Here is a 9,732-nt window from a genome sequence, read left to right as displayed (position 1 = left end):
CCAGACAGCCCGCCCCCGTGACCATAAAAACAGATTTGCATACAAAAAGGTAAGACTTCATAAAGTATTTTTTTAGGTCTCAAAGGGGGCACAATAACAACAGGAACCTTTCCAGAATGCAGCCCAGGAGCTGCAGAAGGGGAATATTTTATTTTTTTTGCTAAATTTCTGGTGACAGGTTCCCTTTAAAGGGAACCTATCAGGTGCAATCTGCACTCAGAGCCAGGAGCAGTTCTGGGTGTATATTGGTAATCCCTCCCTAACTGTCCCTGTATACACCAGCATAGATAAAGGCATCTATAGAAAAAGTATTTTTAAAGAGCTTATATCTTATGCTAATTAGCGCGGGGACTAGTCCCAAGGGCGTTACTTCACTTGGCTAGTCGGCTCACATAGCGTGTTAGTACTCACACAGGGGCGTAATAACATGCTAACATGCTATGCGAGCCGACTAGCCAAGTGAAGTAACGCCCTTGTGACTAGTCCCCGTGCTCATTAGCATAAGATATAAGATCTTTAAAAATATTTGTTCTTGATCTCTTTATCTATGCTAGTGTATACAGGGACGGTTAGGCAGGGATTAGCAATATGTACCCAGAACTGCTCCTGGCTCTGAGTGCATATTGCACCTGACAGGTTCACTTTAAAGGGAACCTGTCACCAGATTTGGGGCCTATAAGCTGCGGCCACCACCAGCGGGATCTTATATACACATTCTAACATGCTGCATACCTCCCAACCGTCCCGGATACAGCGGGACTTTCACACTTTACGTTGTTTGTCCCGTTGCCACGGGCGGGACGACCGGCTCCCGGGCTCCGCCCACCCACTCTCTCTCCGCCTCCCTGCTTTTCCCTCCTACCATCCTAGTAGACGTGGCATAGAGAGGAGCGCTGCCTGTGCTGCTGCTGGTACAGTAAACTAATCTCCCCAGCGCTGATTTCCCTCCCTCCCCCCTCACCCACGGCCGGAGCCTGTCTGTGCTGTCGGCCGGCCGCCTGTCTGTGCGGTCGGCCCGCCACCTGTCTGTGCGGGCGCCCCCCTGCCGCCTGTCTGTGCGGGCGCCCCCCTGCCGCCTGTCTGTGCGGGCGCCCCCCTGCCGCCTGTCTGTGCGGGCGCCCCCCTGCCGCCTGTCTGTGCGGGCGCCCCCCTGCCGCCTGTCTGTGCGGGCGCCCCCCTGCCGCCTGTCTGTGCGGGCGCCCCCCTGCCGCCTGTCTGTGCGGGCGCCCCCCTGCCGCCTGTCTGTGCGGGCGCCCCCCTGCCGCCTGTCTGTGCGGGCGCCCCCCTGCCGCCTGTCTGTGCGGGTGCCCCCCTGCCGCCTGTCTGTGCGGGCGCCCCCCTGCCGCCTGTCTGTGCGGGCGCCCCCCTGCCGCCTGTCTGTGCGGGCGCCCCCCGCCGCCTGTCTGTGCGGGCGTCCCCCGCCGCCTGTCTGTGCGGGCGCCCCCCGCCGCCTGTGTGTGCGGGCGGCCGGCCGCCTGTCTGTGAAGGCGACCGGCTGCCTCTCTGTTCGGGCCGCCTCTTTGTGCGGTCGGCCCGCGCCTCTCTGTGCGGCGGCCCGCCACCTGTCTGTGCGGGTGCCCCCCGCTGCCTGTCTGTGCGGGCGGCCCGCTGCCTCTCTGTGCGGGCGGCCGGCCGCCTCTCTGTGCGGGCGGCCCGCCGCCTGTCTGTGAAGGCGACCGGCCGCCTCACTGTGCGGGCGACCGGCCGCCTCACTGTGGCTGCCTGCGTGTCCGTGCTGGAGGCCCGCCGGCTGCCTGCGTGTCCGTGCTGGAGGCCCGCCGGCTGCCTGCGTGTCCGTGCTGGAGGCCCGCCGGCTGCCTGCGTGTCCGTGCTGGAGGCCCGCCGGCTGCCTGCGTGTCCGTGCTGGAGGCCCGCCGGCTGCCTGCGTGTCCGTGCTGGAGGCCCGCCGGCTGCCTGCGTGTCCGTGCTGGAGGCCCGCCGGCTGCCTGCGTGTCCGTGCTGGAGGCCCGCCGGCTGCCTGCGTGTCCGTGCTGGAGGCCCGCCGGCTGCCTGCGTGTCCGTGCTGAATGGGTGTGGATGGGGAGTGGATATGGGCTTGACTGTGAAATGGGTGTGGTTAGGGGGCGTGGCCTAAAAATTTGCCGCGCCGCGCTATGCGCGCCGCAAACTTTGTCCCTCTTTTCCCTCTTTAAAAGTTGGGAGGTATGGGGTTAGCTCTGTGTTGCCTCACTGGGGGAGTCCGGTGCATGGCCCAGAGGATCCACCACCCGGGCATTACAGCATTTAATCTAGACTCCCCCTTTGGGTTCTTATACTTATATACCCAGACTGAACACTCTGTACCCCTGCTCTCCACCGGTATCAGTGTGCTAACTTTGCACTAACACTGTCGTTGTTTGTTTTAGTACGACCATGTCCTGTATGGTCTACATGGTCTTCACATTGACAGATTTAATAATTAGTAATAAAATTCGATGTTTTTAGAGGCTCTTGTGAATATTTCCTTATGTAGATCAGTAAGCAGCATCCCGAGGACACCCAACTACAGTAACATCTTTCCAAAAGACCACCTTGGTCTTTTCTGTGAAAGATTCTTCAATATGCTTATTTTCTATGTATCCTGACTGTTATGTCCCATGAATGGGAACAACCTGTTGTTTATATTTCTTGCATTGCATATTTTTCCTCCTATCAGGAAATTCCTTATTGTTACTAGGTAGATTTAGACTGTGTGAAGTTTGTCCCTATGTTCCTCCCTTAGTTGTCTTCTGTATAGAATGCTCCTCCCTTCTCCTTCAGTTTAGTCTAGAGAGGAACCATTGCTGAACACATCTACAACCCTATACAGATTATTCCTTTTCACCTGCCTTTACTTTGTACTTAATACCAGATTCTAGAAGAAAACTACAGCGTTTCTCCTTGTCTTCCTACAAGTCATTGTTGGGCTGAGTTAAACTATCTGTGGATGCCGGTAGAGTGAGTACAATCATACAGTTATCTAAGGGACTGATAATTAGAGCGGTTGGATTCACAGCTACCAGGAAGAGATAGGATACTGACGTGCAATTTTAATTTGTCCTAAACAAATTTCACTGCATTCAATACATTAAGTCCCATAAAGATCCCGATTCCTCATAGTGTTTACACCAGAAATCTAAAGAAAAACACTTTTTACATAGGTTGAAAAAAGACCAAAGTCCATCAAGTTCAACCTTTCTCCTCCATTATACATTTAAAATTTCTTAAAATATTTTTTGCAACTCAAAGATGCTCAAAATTGTTGATGTTTTTTTTATGGCAGCCTGGTGGCATTGAAGCTGGGCAAGGTGTGGTGAGGTCCATCTGGCAAGTTCAGAAACAATTACACCAGTGAAGTGGTATAAAATACGCCAGAAATGTAGTTGTAAATTTTCTAGGGGTCACATGTGATTTGTAGGATGTGCCGAAATCATTAAGTGGCGTGCGCATCTTACCTGTCACGATTCCGTTGGGCAGAACATTCTGCATTGTTCTGCTATGATCTCCTACAGAGGTGTATGTTGCCTATGGTGCAGAGCGTTTTGAAGGATGATGGCTCTGCTTGTTGTTTCAAAGCACTGGGTTTCATGCTGGTCTTGGGTGGTGCCTCGTAGGTGCTTCTTGTTCTCGGTGATTGCTCTACTTCTTTAGGCCTCTTTCCCACGTACATGCCTCCGGTACGTGTTTGTCAGTTTTCTCACATACCGGAGACACGTACACATGTACACCAATGTTACCCTATGGTAACAGGCACATTAATGTAAATCCACACAGAACGTGTGTCCGTGTGGATTGTACGTTTGTGCGTGTTCAAAAACGTCCGACATGTCCACGTTTCCTCCAGCATAACGGGTGTCACACGGCCCGCACCCGTACCACACGGATGTAGTATGGATGCGGTCCCGTGTGACACGCGCCGGAGAAACACGTGACATTTTAAAATAAGAAAACACATACTCACCTCCACCAGCCGTGCACAATCTTCCCCTGCAAACAGTTGCTGTCGACCGCCGCTCATTATGAGCGTGTTAAGGAGGTGGGCGTGATGTCACGGGCGCTAATCTCCGCCCCTCCACTTGGCCGGAAGCAGCATCAGCGGGGGAGTGGGCGGGGCTGGAGCCAAAGATCAGTACCCTGGACAGCAGCAAGGACCACGTGAGTATTAAAATTACCGGTGGATAGCACACGTAGAACACACGTGGTCCGCACATATCGGAGACACGTACTTACCAAACGCAACACGCAAGGAAAATACATGTCTCACGGCACGTGCGGGATTTTCACGTGAGTGTGAGAGAGGCCTTAGGGAGCGTGTTAGCTCAGGATGCCGCCAGTCGTACTTCCTACAGTTGTGCTGTTGGCTCCCGTGGTGTTCAGGTCATGGTCTATCGACTCTGGACTGCTGTTTACCCATCTCTGCCTGTCCTCCCTTGTTTCTGTTGTGACTTCTCGACTTCTGACCTCGGACTTCCTCCTGACCACGTCCCCGCCTGCTCCCTGTATCTTGTATGTACTCTCCTGGAACCCTAACCTTTGGCTTGTTTCTCGACCTCGTCTCTGTCTGCTCCCATGTACTGTCGAGCCTTCCTGGTTTATGATCTTGGCCTGTCTATCTCTCCATTTACTGCATACTAGTAGTCTTGCGCCACCTAGTGACATTCATCACACTACCACAGCGGTGCCTACAATTGGTTACTATTGTTATGTGCTAATCCAGAATACTGGTGCCATCTTGTCCCATCTAGAAATGCATGTACGGATATCATTCTAAGCTCTGGCCTAAGGGTACCATCACACTTTAGCGACGCTCCAGCGATCCCATCAGCGATCTGACCTGGTCAGGATCGCTGGTGCGTTGCTACATGGGTGCTGGTGAGCTGTCAATCAGGCAGATCTCACCAGCGACCAGTGACCAGCCTCCAGCCACCAGCGACGCAAGGAAGCGATGCTGCACTTGGTAACTAAGGTAAATATCGAGTAACCAAGTGCTTGGTTACCCGATATTTACCTTGGTTACCAGCGCACACCGCTTAGCGCTGACTCCCTGCACTCCTAGCCAGAGTACACATCGGGTTAATAAAGCAAACCGCTTTGCTTATTTACCTGATGTATACTCCGGCTACGTGTGCAAGGAGCCGGCACTGACAGCCTGATAGCGGCGGACGCTAGTAACCAAGGTAAATATCGGGTAACCAAGCAAAGGGCTTCGCTTGGTTACCCGATATTTACCTTAGTTACAGCTTACCGCAGGCTGTCAGAAACCGGCTCCCTGCTCCCTGCACATTCAGATCGTTGCTCTCTCGCTGTCCACACAGCGATGTGTGCTTCACAGCGGGAGAGCAACATCCAAAAAATGAACCAGAGCAGTGTGTAACGAGCAGCGATTTTACAACAGGGGCCAGATCGCTGCTCAGTGTCACACACAGCGAGATCGCTAATGAGGTCACAAAAACCGCGAGTCAGCAGCAATCTCGATAGCAATCTCGCTATGTGAGAATTACCCCTAAGGCTGCTTTCACACATCCGGTTTTTCCTGTGAGGCACAATCCGGCGCTTTGCAGAAAAAACGCAATTGTTTTTTTTTTTTTTGCCGCCGGTTGTGTTTTGTTTGTATAGACTTTCATTAGTGCCGGATTGTGCCGCATGGGCTTGCGTTCGGTCCGGTTTTTGCCGCATGCAGCAGATTTAGCCGATGCGGCGGCCAGATGGAGCGTTGCCTGGCACGTTTTTTTTTTTTTCCGGCAAAAAAAAGCCGCATCGCGCCGCATCCAGCCGATGCGGAGCGATTTGCAATGCACGCCTATGGATGCCGCATGCGGCTTTTTCCACTGTGCATGCTCAGTAGCGTGCCGCAAACGGCAAAAACCGGACGGGCCGCATGTCAAAAACGTATGCAAAGGATGCGGTTTTGACGCCGCATCCATTGCATAGGTTTTAGAGCCGGATTGGCTGGATCTGCTAAAACCAGAGGTGTGAAAGCAGCCTAAGGGCGGCTTTGCACGTTGCGACATCGACATGTCGATGGGGTCAAATCGAAAGTGACGCACATCCGGCATCACTTTCGACATTTTAGTGTGTAAATCCTAGATGATACGATGAACGAGTGCAAAAACGTCGTTATCGTGTCATCGTTGCATTCACCGACATTTCCATAATGCCGGTGCAGCGACAGGTACGATGTTGTTCCTCGCTCCTGCGGTAGCGCACATCGCTGTGTATGAAGCCGCAGGAGCGAGGAACATCTCCTACCTGCCGCCGGCGGCTATATGGAAGGAAGGAAGTGGGCGGGATGTTTACGTCCTGCTCATCTCCGCCCCTCCACCGCTATTGGCCGCCTGCCGTGTGACGTCGCTATGACGCTGCATGACCCGCCCCCTTAGGAAGGAGGCGGGTCGCCGGCCAGAGCGACGGTCGCAGGGCAGGTGAGTGCATGTGAAGCTGGCGTAGCGATAATTTTCGCTACGCCAGCTATCACACGATATCGTACCTGCGACGGGGGCGGGGACTATCGCGTGCGACATCGCAGCATCGGCTTGCGATGTCGCAACGTGCAAAGCCCGCCTAAGAAATAAAAAAGAAAGTGCATATCTTGCCAGCACCATCCAGTAACAACAAAGATCACTTCACAGCCATTTTCCTCCGATCTATGCAAACATTTCACTCTAAACCCCCCATAAATGCTATAGCCTTCTGTCAAATGGGCCCGTATCTATAGGACAAGTCATGAGAGCACCATAAATCCTCAATGTCAATTGTAGAAAAATGCAAATTCAAAGCAAGCAATTAAAAACAGATAGAAATTAGAGGAGTGGAATATGCAGGCTGGGGTTTTCATAGCACAGTAAGATTACAAAGCCATTTATCTGGGCTCTGTCAGTTACACGGGGACTAGATTTTGATAAACAGCCCCCGATCCGTCCTTCAGTAGTCGCCATGACTGGCTGCAAATTTTATTCCGGTTGAAATGTCTGTAATCTCTTGAATAATTCGGAGTTAATCATTTGCAGTTCAGAGTGCGATAGGCCTTAGACTCGAGGGTGGGAACGGATCGAGCCTTTTAAACGGCTCGTGTTTTGTAGCACTAAAGAAAAATGACACTGGCTGTCTGGAATCACCATTCTTGCCTCTGATGCAAAACTGTAATTAATTTTGTGCAGTGTTTCAGAATTGATTGTGGTCAGTTGAATATCTAATTTTTCATGCACTTCAAAGTCCTTTTTTTTTTTTTGTCTTTTCCCGTGTAGAAGAATGCTTTTGGGATAAGTGAATGCTATCTGGGTCTTGTATTGTAAATGAGCCCTTTATGCATCGTCTTCGATAAGGTGAAAGAAAGGTCACAAACTCAACGCAGGTCTCCATTTTTTTTTTTCCTCGCTCATCAAACGTCTGAGAAACACAATCAGCGTCCCAGAACATCGTCGGAGGGTGTGGAGACTCCCAGAAACCACCTTATTAATTATACGGATATTTACATATAATGCTGTCAAACCCGACGTACAGCAGATATTAGTCTATTCATCAAAAAATATTGCTCTCCTGTAACAAAAGCCGCTTTTGCTGTGTTTATTAGCAGAGATAATACAGGTCTTCTCTACCAGATACGCACATTTTTCTATTTTCGTTATGAATATTATACATTTCATTTTTTTTTATATATAAAAATGTTCGGATGTTGTACTTTATGCCTTTTTGTCTTTGGTGCCACCTCATATAAAAAAATTAACCACAGGGGCGTGATACCACGGAAAGTATACAGACGTCCATAGGGCAAGGCTCCGCCCGTGTGGCCAGCGGCTCTCTAATTTACATAGGAAATAGGAAGGTAATAAAACGTTTTTTATTACATTCATATTACACAATTTTACAACACAAGGATGGGTAGGGAGGTGTAATTAGGGCACACATGCGTCTACTGATAGGTCAGAATGCATATTCTAGGTGACAGGTTCCCTTTAAAGTACTGTTCTTAAACCGAATGTCAAAGTTAGGCCATTCCTTTAAAAAGGGTTTTCCATTTTCACTTTTCTCCCCTCTATTGGCAAGTACTGGTGTAGAAATAATAAAATCAGGTGGTACTGTTCCTCCCAGGATCTCGTCCTGCCTCTCCACCACTGCTCCAGCCTATGTGCTCCAGGCATTGCAACGTTATGAATTTTTGGCAAATAATTACTAGTAATGAGTGAGCACTACCATGCTCGGGTGCTCTGTACTCGTAACTAGTGATGAGTGAGCACTACCATGCTCGGGTGCTCAGTACTGGTAACTAGTGATGAGCGGGCACTATCATGCTCGGGTGTTCAGTACTCGTAACTAGTGATGAGCGAGCACTACCATGCTCGGATGCTCTGTACTCGTAACTAGTGATGAGTGGGCACTACCATGCTCGGGTGCTCAGTACTCGTAACTAGTGATGAGTGAGCACTACCATGCTCGGGTGCTCAGTACTGGTAACTAGTGATGAGCGGGCACTACCATGCTTGGGTGCTCTGTACTCGTAACTAGTGATGAGCGGGCACTACCATGCTCAAGTGCTCAGTACTCATAACTAGTGATGAGCAGGCACTACCATGCTCGGGTGCTCTGTACTCGTAACTAGTAATGAGCGAGCACTACCATGCTCAGGTGCTCAGTACTGGTAACTAGTGATGAGCGGGCACTACCATGCTCGGGTGCCCGGTACTCGTAACTAGTGATGAGCGAGCACTACCATGCTCAGGTGCTCTGTACTCGTAACTAGTGATGAGCGGGCACTACCATGCTCAGGTGCTCAGTACTGGTAACTAGTGATGAGCGGGCACTACCATGCTTGGGTGCTCTGTACTCGTAACTAGTGATGAGCGGGCACTACCATGCTCAGGTGCTCTGTACTGGTAACTAGTGATGAGCAGGCACTACCATGCTCGGGTGCTCTGTACTCGTAACTAGTAATGAGCGAGCACTACCATGCTCGGGTGCTCAGTACTTGTAACTAGTGATGAGCGGGCACTACCATGCTCAGGTGCCCGGTACTCGTAACTAGTGATGAGCGAGCACTACCATGCTCAGGTGCTCTGTACTCGTAACTAGTGATGAGCGGGCACTACCATGCTCAGGTGCTCAGTACTGGTAACTAGTGATGAGCGGGCACTACCATGCTTGGGTGCTCTGTACTCGTAACTAGTAATGAGCGAGCACTACCATGCTCGGGTGCCCGGTACTCGTAACTAGTGAGGAGTGAGCACTAACATGCTCAGGTGTTCAGTACTGGTAACTAGTGATGAGTGAGCACTACCATGCTCGGGTGCTCTGTACTTGTAACTAGTGATGAGTGAGCATAACCATGCTCGGGTGCTCAGTACTGGTAACTAGTTATGAGCGGGCACTACCATGCTCAGGTGCTCAGTACTGGTAACTAGTGATGAGTAAGCACTACCATGCTCGGGTGCTCTGTACTCGTAACTAGTGATGAGCGGGCACTACCATGCTCGGGTGCTCAGTACTGGTAACTAGTGATGAGCGGGCACTACCATGCTCGGGTGCTCAGTACTGGTAACTAGTGATGAGCGAGCACTACCATTCTCAGGTGCTCTGTACTGGTAACTAGTGATGAGTGAGCACTACCATGCTCGGGCGCTCTGTACTCGTAACTAGTGATGAGCGGGCACTACCATGCTCGGGTGCTCAGTACTCGTAACTAATGATGAGTGAGCACTACCATGCTCGGGTGCTCAGTACTCGTAACTAATGATGAGTGAGCACTACCATGCTCGGGTG

The sequence above is a fragment of the Anomaloglossus baeobatrachus genome, chromosome 10, assembly GCF_048569485.1.
Source record: "Anomaloglossus baeobatrachus isolate aAnoBae1 chromosome 10, aAnoBae1.hap1, whole genome shotgun sequence".
Classification (NCBI taxonomy): Eukaryota; Metazoa; Chordata; class Amphibia; order Anura; family Aromobatidae; genus Anomaloglossus; species Anomaloglossus baeobatrachus.
This window is presented reverse-complemented; position numbering follows the sequence as displayed.